The following is a 15,530-nucleotide window of genomic DNA, read 5'->3' as shown; positions in this document are numbered from 1 at the left end:
AATCAAATTGTCAAAAGTCAAAGACAAAGAAAATTTTGAAAGCTGCAGGAGAAAAATAACTCATCAGGTATAAGAGAAGCCTTTACCACATAAGACTATCAGAAGATTTCTTAACAATAACCTATCTGGCAGGACAGAAGGGAGAGGGATGATATAGTCAAAGTGAGGAAAGAAAATAAAAGCCCATCAAAAATAATGTACTCAGCCACACTCTCCTTCAAAATTGATGACAAGATACACTCCCAGACAAACAAAAGCTGAGAAAATATGTAACCATGAGATCTTGTTTGCAATAATGCCACAGGGAATTTTTCAAGCTGAAATGAAAGGATACTAAAACAGAAATATTAAGAATATTTGTCAATGGATTTGTATTATAAATTTGTTAATGGATTCACAATACAAAAATGTAAGTTTTGTTATCAATAACATGAAGTATATGGGGAAAGAAGTAAAAGTAAAGAGTTTATATTTGCAATTGCTGCTAAATTTTTATCAGTTTAAAACAGACTATTATAACTATACTATCTTTTATGTAATCCTCATGGTATATGGGGCTTACCTGGTGTCACTGATGGTAAAGAATCTGCCTGCAATGTAGGAGACTTGGGTTCGATCCCTGGGTCAGGAAAACCCTCTGAAGAAGGGAATGGGAACCCACTCCAGTATTCTTGCCCGGAGAATTCCATGGACAGAGGAGCCTGGTGGGCTATAGTCCATGGGATCACAAAGAGTCAGGCATGATTGAGCAACTAGCACAACACTTTCATGGTATATGTATATGTGCTCAATCACTCAGTTGTGCCTGATTCTTTGCAATCCCAGGGACTATAGCCCGCCAGTCTCCTCTGTCCATGGAATTTTCCAGGCAAGAATACTGGAGTGGGTTGCCATTTCTCCTCTAGGTTATCTTCCCTACCCAAGGATTGAACCTGTGTCTCTTGCATCTCTTGCATTGGCAGGCAGATTCTGTACCACTGAGGCACCTGGGAAGCCCCTTAATCCTCATGGTAGCCACCATATAAATGACACAAAGAACACTGAGAGAAAAAAATTACCAAAGCACATAGGAAGACAAAAGAGGAAAAGAGGAGCAAAAGAACTACAATACAGACAGAGAACAATTAATAATATGGCAATAGTAAATCTTTTCCAATTAATACTTACTTTAAACATAAATGAGCTAAACTATTCAATCAAAAGTCATAGGGTTATTCACTTCATTTTGCAGCAGAAATTAATACAATATTGTAAAGCAATTATACTCCAGAAATTTAAAAAGCATTAAGAAACAAAGTGGATAGATGAATAATAAAATAAGACCACATTATGTGCTGTCTATAAGAGATTCACTTTAAAGTTAAGGACACATATGCACTGAAAGTGGATGGATGGAAAAATATTTTCAATGTAAATGGTAACCAAAAGACTGCAGAAGTGGCTACATTTATAAAAGACAAAATAGACTTTATGTCTAACATTGTCACATGGGACAATAAAGAATATTACATAATGATATAATATATAAAAGATATATATATATATATATATATCTTCCAGTTCATCAGAAAGATATAACAATTATAAACATGTGTGTACTCAACATCAAAGCACATAAATATACAAAGCAAATATTAACAAAACTGAAAGGAGAAATAGCAATATAATAATAGCAGGTTACTTCAATATCCCAATTTCAACAATGGATAGACTATCCAGACAGAAAAATCAATATAGAAACACCATACTTGAACAATACTATCAACCAAATGGCCTAACAGACAAATACAGAACATTCCATTCAACAGCAACAGAGTACCCGTTTTCCCCAAGTGCAAATGGGATATTTTCCAGAAGAGACGTATGTCAGGCCACAAAACAACCATTATCAAATGTAAGGTTGAAATCATGACAAATATTTTTTTTTCTGATTGCAATGGTATGAAACTATATGTCAATAACAGAAGGAAAATTGGAAAATTAATAAATATGTGGAAGTTAAGCAACATACTCTAAACAACCAATGGGTCTAAGAAGAAATCAAAAAGAAAATCAGAAAATGTCTTGAGAGAAATGAAAGTAAAACCATAATCGATCAAAACTCATGGGATTTGGCAAAGGCAATGCTAACAGGGAAATTTATATCAATAAATGATTAGATTACATTAAAAAAAAAAAAAAAAGACTTCCCTGGTGATTCAGCAGTTAAGAATCTAATTTTCAATGCAGGGGATGATGGTCTGATCCCTGGTCATGGAAATACAATCCCACATGCTAACAAAGAAGCCCATGCACCACAGTTACAGAGCCCAAAGGTTTGGAGCCCACATGTACTGCAACTAATGAGCTCACATGCTCTGGGGCCTACACAACATAACTAGAGAGGAGCCTGTGCACCACAATAAAAGGTCCTGTGGCACCACAAGGGAGGCCCTACGTGCTGCAAGTAAGACCCAAAGCAGTAATAAATAAATAAATATTTGTTAAAAAAGAAAATAGATCTCATATTAACAACCTAAACTTATATCTCAAGGAACTAGAAAAAAAGCAAACTAAGCTCAGAGTTAGCATAAAGAAAGAAATAATAAAGATAAGATTAGAAATAAAACAGATGAAGAAAACAATAAGAAAACACAATGTAACTAAGACTGTTTTTTGAAAAGATTAAACAATGGACAAACCTTCAGTTAGACTAAGAAAACCAAAGAGGAGATTCAAATTAATAAAATCAGAAATGAAACAGAAGACAGAAAAACCGAGGCACAGAAATTTAAAAATGATGTTAAGAAACCACATGATTAATTAGAGCCCAAAATTGGATTACCTAGAAGAAATGGGTAAATTCCTAAATACATCTAACTTATCAAGACTGAATCATGAAGAAATAAAAACTCCGAAAAGATCAGTGAGTAAGGAGATTGAGTTAGTAATCCCAACAAAGAAAAGGTCAGGACCAAATGGCTTCACTAGTGACTAACGGTTTAAGAAGAATTTATGTCAATCCTACTCTGCTGCTGCTAAATTTCTTCAGTCGTGTCTGACTCTTTGTGACCCCATAGACTGTAGCCTGTGTCAACTACAAATTGGCACTTACCAAGAGCATTGCCAACGACTGAACAACAATGGCATTTGCCACCTGCCTCTAATGGAAATTGAGCCCTGTGCTGTTATAGCTGCTGAGCTTCAACTGCCCCTGAGGGAGCTCAGGGTGGAGTGAGGCTCTCTGTGCTCCAGGGGATCTGGTGGGACAAGTCTTTAGATAGTTGGGTATGTTTAGGAACAGATTTTATGACCTCAACCCTTGCATCTCCTCATATCTAGAGAAGCACTACATTCTTTCATGGTGACGTCAGATCTTCATGACTAACAAGAAACCTCTTGTAAAATGAGTGTTTAATAGCATTGAACTTCCCCTTCTCCAAAGCCTTATATATTGACCTTCCCCCACTGTCACTTTGGAACAGTTTCTCAGAGATAGCTGTCTCCCAGGCTGCAGTCCCCATTTTGCCCCAAATAAAACTTAATTCTCAACTCTCAAGTTGTGCACATTTTCAGTCTTCATCTGCCATGCTCCTCTGTCCATGGATTCCTCAGGCAGGAATATCAGAGTGGGTTGCCATTTCCTCCTCCAGGGGATCTTCTCAAGCAAGGAGTCAAAACTGCATTTCCTGAATTGCAGGCAAATTCATTACCTGCATCACCAGGGAAGCCTGTCAATCCTACTCAAACTCCTCCAAATAATTGAAGAGGAGGGAAAACATTGAGCTCATTTTATGAGGCCAGCGCTACCCTGATGCAAATTCCAGACAGAGACACTATAGGAAAACAATTATAGGCCAGTATATCCCTGATGAATGTAGATGCAAAAGTTCTCAAAACAAAAACTAGCAAACTGAATTCAACAGCACATATACCATGATCAAGTAGGATACGTACCACAACATAATAAAGGCCATATACTTTAAGCCCATAGTTGACATCATACTCAATGATAAGAAGCTGAAAACTTTTTCATTAAGATTAGGGATAAGGTTAAGGACACCCTCTCTTGCCACTTCTGTTTAACATAGTACTGTGAAACCAAGCCAAAACTGTAAAAATAAGTAAAAGGCATCCAAGTTGAAAGGAAAGTGTAAATGATCTGTTTGCAGATGGCATGATCCTATGTGTAGATAACCCTAAAGTGTTTTTTTTATGGAGACAAAAACCCAACTGTTAGAATTAACAAGCAAATTCAATAAAGTTTTATAGACTACAAATAATCAATGTAAAAAAACCATTGTATTTCCATATAGCAACAGTGAATCATGCAAAAAGGAACATTTTTAGGAGGCCAATCTTATTTACAATAGCACCAAAAGGAAAAATTCTTAGAAACAAAGCTAACCAGTGAAAGACTTGGACACTAAAAACTACAAAACATTGATGAAAGAAATTAAAGGAGACACAAGCAAGTGTAAAGACACACCCTCCCCCCGTTCATGGATTGGAAGACATAATACTATTAAAATGCCCATATGACCAAAGTCATCTATAGACTTAAAACAATTCTCATCAACTTCCACATGTCATTTTTTAAAACAGAAATAGAGAAAAAAATTCTTAAAACTTATACAGAATCACAAAAACCCTCTATAGCCAAAACAACCTTGAGAAAGAACACAGTTGGAAATGTCCCACTTCCTGATTTCAAAATGTATTGCAAAGCTACAGTATTTAGAACAGTATAGCACTGGCATAAAGGCATACATAGTAGATTAATAGAACAGAGAGACCAGAAATCAATCCACACATGTACTGTCAATTGATTTTTGACAAGGGTGACAAGAATACACAATGGTGAAGGGATAATCTCTTCAACAACTGGTGTTACAAAAACTGGATATTCTCATTACAAAGCAATGACTTGGGTTTTTATTTTACACCATACATAAAAATCAACTGAAAATGGATTAAACACTTATATTTAACATCTAAAACTATAAATTGCCTAAAAGAAAACAGGGGAAAATCTTGACATTGATCTCAACAGTGATTTCTTGGATATAACACCAAAAGCACAGACAATAAAAGAAAGTGGGACCACATCAAACTAAAAAGCTTATGTCATAGCAAAGAAACAATCAACAGAGTGAAAAGGTGGGAGCAGCATGGGAGAAAATATTTTCATATCATGTATCTGATACGGGATTAGTTTTTGAGTATATAAGGAATTCGTACAATTCAATAGCAAAAAACCCGAAAAACCTGATTACAAAATGGGCAGTGGGCCTGAACAGATTTTTTGTTTTTTAAGAAAACATACAAATGACTAAAAGATGCTCAGCATCACTAATTTTTAGGAAAATGCAAATAAAAACTACAATGAGTTATCACTGCACACCTGTTAGGGTGGCTATTATAAAAATAAAAGATAACAAGAGTTGGCAAAGATGCAGAGAAATTGGAATCCTTGTACACTCTTTCTGGAAATGTATGATAAAATAGTACAGCAGTTGTGGAAATAGTATGGGCATTTCTCAAGAAAGTAAAATTAGAATTACCATGTGATCTGGAAATTCCACTTTTGGTATATCCAAAGAATTGAAATAAGGATATTGAATAGATGTCATCATGTCCATGTTTATTGCAGCATTATTTACAAACAACCAAGATATTGAAATGATCCAGTTGTCTATTGACATATGAATAGGTAAAGAAAATAATGTATATATGCAAGTGAAAGAATGTTGTTCACCCTTTAAAAAGAAGAAATTTCTGCTGTTTGTGATAGGATGAATGGACCTGGAGGGCATTAAGCTAAGTGAAAAAACCTGCTTACAGAATGATAATTCATGACTTCACATGTATGAGGTATCTAAAGTAGTGAAATTCATAGTAGTAGAGAATACAATAGCAATTGCCAAGGTTGCAGGTGGAAGGAACGAGCTGTTCAATGGACATAAACTTTCAGTTATACTAGGTGAAACAATTCTAGTGATCTGCTTTGCAACATAACACCAAGAGCTAACAATACAGTATTGTGCACTAAAAAATGTGCTGAAAGTAAAACTCAAATTAAGTATTTTTACCATCCAAAACAAAGCAAAAACAAACACAGGGGTCCAAGACAACTTTGGGAAATGTTGGACATATCTATTTTCTTGATTGTGGTGATGCATGGGTGTTTGCATATGTCCAAACTCATAAAATTGAACACATTAAATATGAACAATTCTCTGTATCTCAATTATATTTCAATAAAGATGTTAAAAAAATCTATCTAAAATAATGAAATATTTAACAGTGGAAATGTATACAAAAGTAGTCGTGCTATTTCTTTAAATTTAATGCTGACCGCAATATTTTGTAATTTTCCTTTCAAAAACTGGATTTTCCCAGTATGACACTCAGTACTGGCATCAGTAACAGACACTTGAAAACACTCATGCCAAGGAGTTAACAGGAAATATCTTGGCAAATTCAGAGTCAAAAGGAAAGCACAGAATTGTCAGAACACATATCGTGTTTCTCAGAATTATCTGTGTCATGTTGGAAGTTTTTATACGGAAGTGTGTGTTGACACTAATGATTAAGGCCAGGATTTCTACAATTGACAGGAAAATGACCTATAAATAATGACCTGTGATGGACTTGTCATACAGTCATTAAGTGAAATATTCTAGTACCAGTTTCCTCCCTTTGGTATCCCAGTTTCCGGCTTCTGTGAAGTACTTTTCCTTTGTAAAGATCACTCATTTTATCTGAGACCATCAAGTTTTCTTTGGGCTTTATCAAATGATAATTTCATTCTCTCTCTTAGTAGATAACAATATCAAATGGAGTTTCTTGAGCCTTTTTGGAACACATTTTGCTTGCATAGAAATTTTCTCTGGAGAGCTTCTTATTTCTCTGTTTATAAAAAGCTAAATAAATTCTTGAAATGTTGAAAGTTTATTTTTTTTAAGCTTAAGATAAAAACTAATTTTTATGAATTATTAAGCAATCAGTTTGCCAATTATTTCTGAAGTTCAGTGTAACTTCTTAGAAAATGGTATTCAGAAATGATTTCAATATTAAAATTCCATTATTTTACTATGTATGTTGCATGTGTATGTTTGTGTGTTAATGAAATATAAATTTCTGGAAAAATCATTTCATTAAGTAAACACTAGGTCAGAGTTTCTCCAACTGAGGACTACAACTATCAAGGGTCATAGGGCAGTAACATTAGGGAGGTGAAGGAAGATGTCACTCTCTTTGAGTCCTTAGGAAGTGCAACAGGCTTCTTCTCTCCTTTGTCATTGCTCCTTTTCATCCCAAAAGGCACTTCTGTGGACCAGTGGTCTACTCTTTTTTCTTCCTCCTTTCCTTCCTCTTTCATCCTTTTCTTCCTTCCCTGTCTTCATGTTTTTGTTTGGGGGATTAAGTGGAAAACTAAGTGATAAGCACTATCTTCTAAACCCACAAGCAAGATGCTATGTATTTAGACATGGGGGGTGGGAAATTTGAAATCATCTCACTATGACCACATTGTGTTAATTCAGTGTATGATGTGATAAAAAGTGACGTGTAATTAAGCCTGAGAAATGCTTACAGAAATCGCTCTAACACCAAACAGAATTAATAGCCTGTAAATCCTACATTCAATAATTTATTTGTTGTTCATTCTAAATGATAATATTGAGATAATTCCCTTTTTTAGAACACAAAATGACCAGTTTTAAGACTCCTTTGTGAAAAGGGAAAGTGAAGGTCATTCATTCGTGTCTGGCTCTTTACGACCCCATGGAATTCTCCAGGCCAGAATGCTGGAGTGACTAGTCTTTTCCCTTCTCCAGGGGATCTTCCCAACCCAGGGATTGAACCTAGGTCTCCCACATTGCAGGAGGATTCTTTACCAGCTGAGCCACAAGGGAAGCCTCCTCTGTAAATAACCTCATATGAAGTGATATCTAAGAAAGAAACAACATGCTGGTTTTGTGTCAGTATTGAGAAGTTCAGAGGTTAAAGTCACCTTAGAAACATTTCACTTTCAGTGAAATTTGTGAGAGTGAATTTGAGAGAGTTTAAGGCAAATAAGACTTGACTATGTTTGCATGGCCAAAACTAAAACTAATCTCTAAATGAGTGAGATTCTGATGCCACATGTATGTCCCATAAAACAATATGAATGATGAGATTAGGGTTGATATTTTCCTGGTATTGGCCATTTCTGTTCTCTTTCTGCCATCTCTCTATATTCTCTTTGGACTATTTATATATCGATGGATATTGCTGGGTGATTTAGCCTAGAGGCTGGGAAACATGAAAAGAGGAGTAAGTCATAGCCCATCATTTAAAAAAAATACAGTTATGATGAAGCGACAACATGAGTGAACGAAAAAAAGAAAACACAATACCAGGCGGTGGAGTACAGTCCCTTCCAGCTGAGTCCCAATTGGTGTCTCTCCTCCGATATCTTTATGTCTTGAACCATTCTCTTCAAGGTTGCATAAAAAACATCTAGAGTACCTCTTTGAACTATACTCTTTCACTTCTTGAAATTATCAATAGGCATCCCTTCAGAAAGAGTCTAGAAGCACTTAGTCAGGTAAGCAACACTAAACTAAACTAAAGTATGAGCCTTTCCTATGCCCATCCTCCAAATTTGTTTTCCAGTTTTATGTCTCAGCAGCTAAACAACATGGCCCACTATTGCCTGAACATGATTATTTTTAAAAATTTGCCTCATGCTCCTGATTATGCCATGTTATGTTGGATGACTTCTCCTCATCTCTGTCTGTAAAAATTTTGCCATGAACCACAATGTAGGTTGAATAGTGCCCTTTTTATAAAGCTTTATTGTTAAGTCAGGAGTGATCTAATGATGTCCAGAACATCTTTAGAGTTATAGTTACATATTTTGAAGCACTTGGCATACTTCCCCCTTAACTATATTTCTTTTATTTCTCCTAATATAGTGTATGCTCATTAAGAACTGGAAATATCAACCTCTCATTCACTCATATTATTTAGAAAAATACCTAGTATAGGTTTCATCATAGAAAATGTGGAAACTAATTTTTAAAATATTAGTTAAGAAGTTAATACTTATCTGGTCAAATTTCTTATTCAATAAACTCAGTAAAAAAAGCAAGAGGATAATTGGTTTCATTTTTGAGCAGTTATAGTCAAAGAAAATCTTTAGGTAAGCAGCATTAGGTAAAATTTTTCAAATTTTTCAAAAATTAGCAAATTCAAAAATTAGCAAAAATTTTTCAGAATGAAAAAAATGAAATATGAGCCATACAAAAATTGTTTTAACAAAATCTTTTTTAGTTGGTTGTCATATCTCTTTTTTAAATTAATTTATTCTTTTATTGAAGGCTAATTGCTTTACAGAATTTTACTGTTTTCTGTCAAACCTCAACATGAATCATCCATAGGAATACATATATTTTTAGTTGGATATAATTAAAAAAAAAATTGCTCTGCAAAGGAGCAAATGAAATGTCAAGCTACAGGCTGGGAGGTGGTCCTAAGATGGTGGAGAAATAGAACAGGGATACCATATTCTCCCCCACAAATTCATTGAAATATCATTTGAACACTGAGCAAATTCCACAAAACAACTTGTGAACACTGGCGGAAGACACAAGGCACCCAGAAAGGCAACCTGTTGTCTTAAAGGAGGTTGTCTTTGAAAATATAAAAGATAAAAAGAGAGACAAAAGAATTAGGGATGGAGACCCGTCCCGGGGAGGAAGTCCTGAAGGAGGAGAAGTTTCCAAACACCCAGGAAACCCTTTCACTGGTGGGTCTGTGGGGAGTTTTGGAATCTCAGGGGACAACATAACTGGGAGCAAAATATAAATAAATAAAACCCACAGATTACACGTCTAACCACAAGTCCTAGTGGAGAAGTAACCCAGATGCTTGTGTTTGCCACTCAGCAAGCAGGGGCTGCACAGGGAGGCATGGGCTGCATTGCTTAGGGTAAGGACTGGGCCTGAATGCCCTGAGGACAATCTGAGTGAGCTAACGTGAGATAACCCAAACTGTGGGATAACCAGAGAAAAATAAAAAAAGAAAGAGAGAGAACCTTCCTGTGAAAAGCTCTAACCTAAGGCACTGCCAGGCCCACTAACAGAACAAAGGACTGAGCAAATACCAAGGAGAGCTAGCCAGCTGTGGACCGGCCCATTCCCTGCCGGAGACAGGGAGGCAGGTGGGCGACAGCCAAAGCCAGCGAGGGGCATCCTCTACCAAACTGCGAGCAGGCTCCCAGTTACTAACCAAGTCTTCCTGGGATCCTGGATGGTTGACATCTACCAGGAGGGTTGCAGTCAGAGATCAGCTCCCCAGAGGAGACACAGGGCACACCTGAGACGGCGCTCCCGCTGTGCACCCAGGAAACTGAGCGGCTGGGACCGAGGAGGACATAAGACGCACCGCCCACTGGGGGACAGTGCGCTGGCCAAGCACCTGGTCGCCTGAGCTGCTCGGACCTGGGAAGGGCACAAGGTGGAGGCCCAACCAACTGAGCCTTTGTGGAGAACCCAAGAACCTGAACCTGAGCGGCTTAGACCTGGGAAGTGCACACAACCCAGGGCCCACTGTAGACAGTTCCCCGGCAGAGCAACCTGGAGCCTGAGCAGTGTAGACCGGGAAAGCACACACGCCGTGAGCGGGGGCAAACCCAGTGTGGTCCATGCACTGTGAGCACTCCCCACACACGCCAGTGATATTTGTTTGCAGTGCTCCTCCCTCCCCGCTGCACAACTGAACAAGTGAGCAAAAATAACTGGCCACCTCTGCCCCCTTGTGTCAGGGCAGAAGTTAGACACTGAAGAGACTTGCAAACAGAGGAAGCCAAAATAAACCGAGGGAACCACTTGGGAAGTGACAGGTGCAACAGATTAAAACCCTGTGATTAGCACTGACTACATTGGAAGGGACCTATAGACCTCGAGAAGAAGTATAAGCTGGAACAAGGAACTATCTGAAACAACTGACCCCATGCTGCCTGACAGCTCCAGACAAATTCCTATATATATTTTACTATTATTTGTGTATTTTTAAAAATTTTTAAACCCTTTATTATTCCTTTAACTTTCATTTTTATAACCTACTATTACCAGCAGTTGGTGATGGACAGGGAGGCCTGGCATGCTGCGATTCATGGGGTCACAAAGAGTCAGACATGACTGAGCGACTGAACTGAACTGAACCTTGCAAAAAAAAAAAAAAAGACCGCATTTTTAAAGCAAATTTCATACATATTTTTCATAATTTTTCTGAAATTTTTTATATTGTATTTTTGAGAGTCTAACCTCTACTCTAGATTTTTAATCATTGCTTTTTGGTATTTCTTATCAATTTAAGAATCTAATCTTCAGTACCCATTTTTACTTAGGAATGTGATTATTGGTTTTATTGCCCTCTCCCCCTTTTGACTTTCATTTTTCTCGCCCAGGTCACCTCTATCTCCTCCCTCCCCCTTCTCTTCTTTACCCAACAGTGTGAATCTCTTTGGGTATTCTGGGCTGTGGAGAACACTTAGGGAACTGATTACTGGCTAGATCTGTCTCTCTCTTTTGACTCGTCCTCTTCTCCTGGTCACCCTTATCTCATTCCTCCCTCTTCTCTTCTCTATGGAACTCTGTGAACTTCTCTGGGTGTTCAAGGCTATGGAGAGCACATAGGGAATAGATTACTGGCTAGATTGCGCTCTCCCCTTTTGATTCCTCCTCTTCTCCTCCTGGTCACATCTATCTCCCCCCTCCCTCTTCTCTTCTCCATGTAACTCTGCAAACTTCTCTGGGTGTCCCTCACTGTGGAGAATATTTTTTCCATTAACTTAGATGTTTTATCATCAGTGTGGTATGGATGGAGAAGTCTTGAGGTTACTGTCAGAATAAGACCAAATACCAGAGGCAGGAGACTTAAATCCAAAACTTGAGAACACCAGAAAACTTCTCACTCAAGGGAACACTAATCGACAAGAGCTCATCCAAAAGCCTCCATACCTACAATGAAACTAGCTCCATCCAAGAGCCAACAAGTTCCAGAGCAAGAAGTACCATGCTAATTCTCCAGTAGTGCTGGAACATAGCCCTGAGCATTAATATACAGTCTGTTCAAAGTCACACCAAACCCATAGACACCTCAAAACTCACTACTGGACACTTCATTGCCCTCCAGAGAGAAGAGATCCAGCTCCACCCACCAGAACACCGACACAAGCTTCCCTAACCAGGAAACCTTGACAACCCACTCTTGCAACCCCACCCATAGGGAGCAACCTCCACAATAAAGAGGATCCACAAACTTCCAGAATACAGGAAGGCCACCCCAAACACAGCATTCTAAACAAGATGAAAAGGCAGATAAATATACATTAGGTAAAGGAACATGATAAATACCCACCAAACCAAACAAAAGAGGAGGATATAGGGAGTCTACCTGAAAAAGAATTCAGAATAATGATAATAAAGATGATCCAAAATCTTGAAAACAAAATGAAGTTACAGATAAATAGTCTGGAGACAAGGATTGAGATGATGCAAGAAATGTTTGACAAGGACCTAGAAGAAATAAAAATGAGTCAATCAATAACGAATAATGCAATAACTGAGATCAAAAATTCTGGAGGGAACCAACAGCAGAATAACTGAGACAGAAGATAGGATAAATGAGATGGAAGATAGAATGGTGGAAATAAAAGAAGCAGAAAGGAAAAAAGAAGAAAGAATTAAAAGAAATGAGGACAACCTCAGGGACCTCTGGGACAATGTCAAATGCCCTAACATTCGAATCATAGGAGTTCCAGAAGAAGACAAAAAGAAAGACCATGAGAAAATACTTGAGAAGATAATGGGAATAGTTTACTTCCCTAAAATGGGGAAGTAAATAGCCACCTGAGCCAAAGAAACCCAGAGAGTCTCAAACAAGAAAAACCCAAGGCAAAACACCCCAAGACACATTTTAATCAAATTAACATAGATCAAACACAAAGAACAAATATTAAAAGCAGCAAGGGAAAAACAACAAATAGCACACAAGGGGATCCCATAAGGATAACAGCTGATCTTTCAATAGAAACTCTTCAGGCCAGAAGAGAATGGCAGGACATAGTTAAAGTGATGAAAGAAAAAAACCTACAACCCAGATTACTGTACCCAGCAAGGATCTCATTCAAATATTTCATACAAATGAAGACTAAAATAAAGCAAGGAGTCACAATACTCATATCAGATGAAATAGACCCTGAAATAAAGGCCGTGAAAAGAGACAAAGAAGGACAACACATAATGATCAAAAGGTCAATCCGAGAAGAAGATATAACAATTATAAATATATATGCACCCAACATAGGAGCACCACAATATGTAAGACAAATGCTAACAAGTATGAAGGGGGAAATTAACAGTAACACAATAATAGTGAGAGACGTTAATACCCCACTCACACCTATGGATAGATTGACTAAACAGAATATTAAAAAGGAAACACAAACTTTAAATGATACAATGGACCAGTTAGACCTAATTGATATCTATAGGACATTTCGTCCCCAAACAATGAATTTCACCTTTTTCTCAAGTGCACACAGAACCTTCTCCAGGATAGATCACATTCCGGGCCATAAATCTAGCCTTGGTAAATTAAAAAAAAAAAAAAAAGAAAGAAATTATTTCAAGCATGTTTTCTGATCACAATGCAGTGATTAAATGAAAGAGGAGAGTGAAAAAAATGGCTTAAAACTCAACATTCAGATAACTAATATCATGGCCTCTGGTCCCATCACCTCATGGGAAATAGATGGGGAGACAGTGGAAACAGTGTCAGACTTTATTTTTGGGGGCTCCAAAATCACTGCAGATGATGATTTCAGCCATGAAATTAAAAGACGCTTACTCCTTGGAAGGAAAGTTATGACCAACCTAGACAGCATATTAAAAAGCAGAGACATTACTTTACCAACAAAGGTCCATCTGGTCAAGGCTATGGTTTTTCCAGTGGTCATGTATGGGTGTGAGAGTTGGACTGTGAAGAAAGCTGAGAACCGAAAAATTGATGCTTTTGAACTGTGGTGTTGGAGAAGACTCTTGTGAGTCCCTTGGACTGCAAGGAGATCCAGCCAGTCCATCCTAAAGGAGATCAGTCCTGAATATTCATTGGAAGGACTGATGCTGAAGCTGAAACTCTAGTACTTTGGCCACCTCATGCGAAGAGTTGACTCATTGGAAAAGACCCTGATGCTGGGAGGGATTGGGGGCAGGAGGAGAAGGGGACGACAGAGGATGAGATGGCTGGATGGCATCACCGACTCGATGGGCATGAGTTTAAGTAAACTCCAGGAGTTTGTGATGGACAGGGAGGACTGGTGTGCTGTGATTCATGGGGTCACAACGAGTCAGACACGACTGAATGACTGAACTGAACTGAATAGGAAAAAAAAAAAAAACTATTAAAAATACAAACATATGGAGGCTAAATAGCAAGCTTCTGAATAACCAAGAAATCACGGAAGAAATTAAAAAAAAGAAATCAAAATATGCGTAGAAATGAATGAAAATGAAAACACAACAACCCAAAACCTATAGGACTCAGTAAAAGCAGTGCTAAGGGGAAGGTTCATAGTGATACAAGCTTACCTCAAGAAACAAGAGGAAAGTCATATAAATAGCCTAACTCTACACCAGGAAACTAGAAAAGGAAGAAATGAAAAACCCCAGGGTTAGTAGAAGGAAAGAAATTATAAAAATTAGGGCAGAAATAAATGAAAAAGAAACAAAGGAGACCATAGCAAAAATCAACTAAGCTAAAAGGTGGTTCTTTGAGAAGATAAATAAAATAGACAAACCATTAGCCAGACTCATCAAGAAACAAATAGAGAAGAATCAAATCAACAAAATTAGAAATGAAAATGGAGAAATCACAGAAGACAACACAGAAAGACAAAGGATCATAAAAGATTACTATCAGCAACTATATGCCAGTAAAATGGGCAACTTGGAAGAAATGAACAAATTGTTCAGTCAGTTCAGTTCAGTCACTCAGTCGTGTCCAACTCTTTGCAACCCCATGAATCTCAGCACACCAGGCCTCCCTGTCAAGTATAAATTTCCAAAACTGAACCAGGAAGAAATAAAAAATCTTAACAGACACATCACAAGCACAGAAATCGAAACTGTAATAGGAAATCTTCCAGCAAACAAAAGCCCAGGACCAGACGGCTTCACATCTAAATCCTACCAAAAATTTAGACAAGAGCTAGCAGCTATCCTACTCAAACTCTTCCAGAAAATTGCAGAAGAAGATAAACTTCTAAACTGATTCTATGAGGCCACCATCCCCCTAATACCAAAACCAGACAAAGATGCCACAAAAAAAAAAAAAGAAAGAAAGAAAGAAAAGAAAAGAAAACTATAGGCAAATATCACTGATGAACATAGATGCAAAAATCCTTAACAAAATCCTAGCAAACATAATCCAACAACATATTAAAAAGATCATACATCATGACCAAGTAGGCTTATTCCCAGGGTTGCAAGGATTTTTTA

The 15,530-nt window shown here is 37.5% G+C and overlaps 1 long non-coding RNA gene across 1 annotated transcript; it reads left to right on the top strand.

Annotated features, from left to right (window-relative positions):
* Positions 1-3,170: 3,170 nt before the first annotated feature.
* LOC122693505 lies at positions 3,171-15,029 on the top strand. The gene is made up of 3 exons (XR_006340926.1): positions 3,171-3,267; positions 11,826-11,841; positions 15,010-15,029. It is a non-coding gene; the product is annotated as an uncharacterized LOC122693505 (long non-coding RNA).
* Positions 15,030-15,530: the final 501 nt, after the last annotated feature.

The sequence above is a fragment of the Cervus elaphus genome, chromosome 5 (assembly GCF_910594005.1).
Source record: "Cervus elaphus chromosome 5, mCerEla1.1, whole genome shotgun sequence".
Lineage (NCBI taxonomy): Eukaryota > Metazoa > Chordata > Mammalia > Artiodactyla > Cervidae > Cervus > Cervus elaphus.
This window is presented reverse-complemented; position numbering and strand designations above follow the sequence as displayed.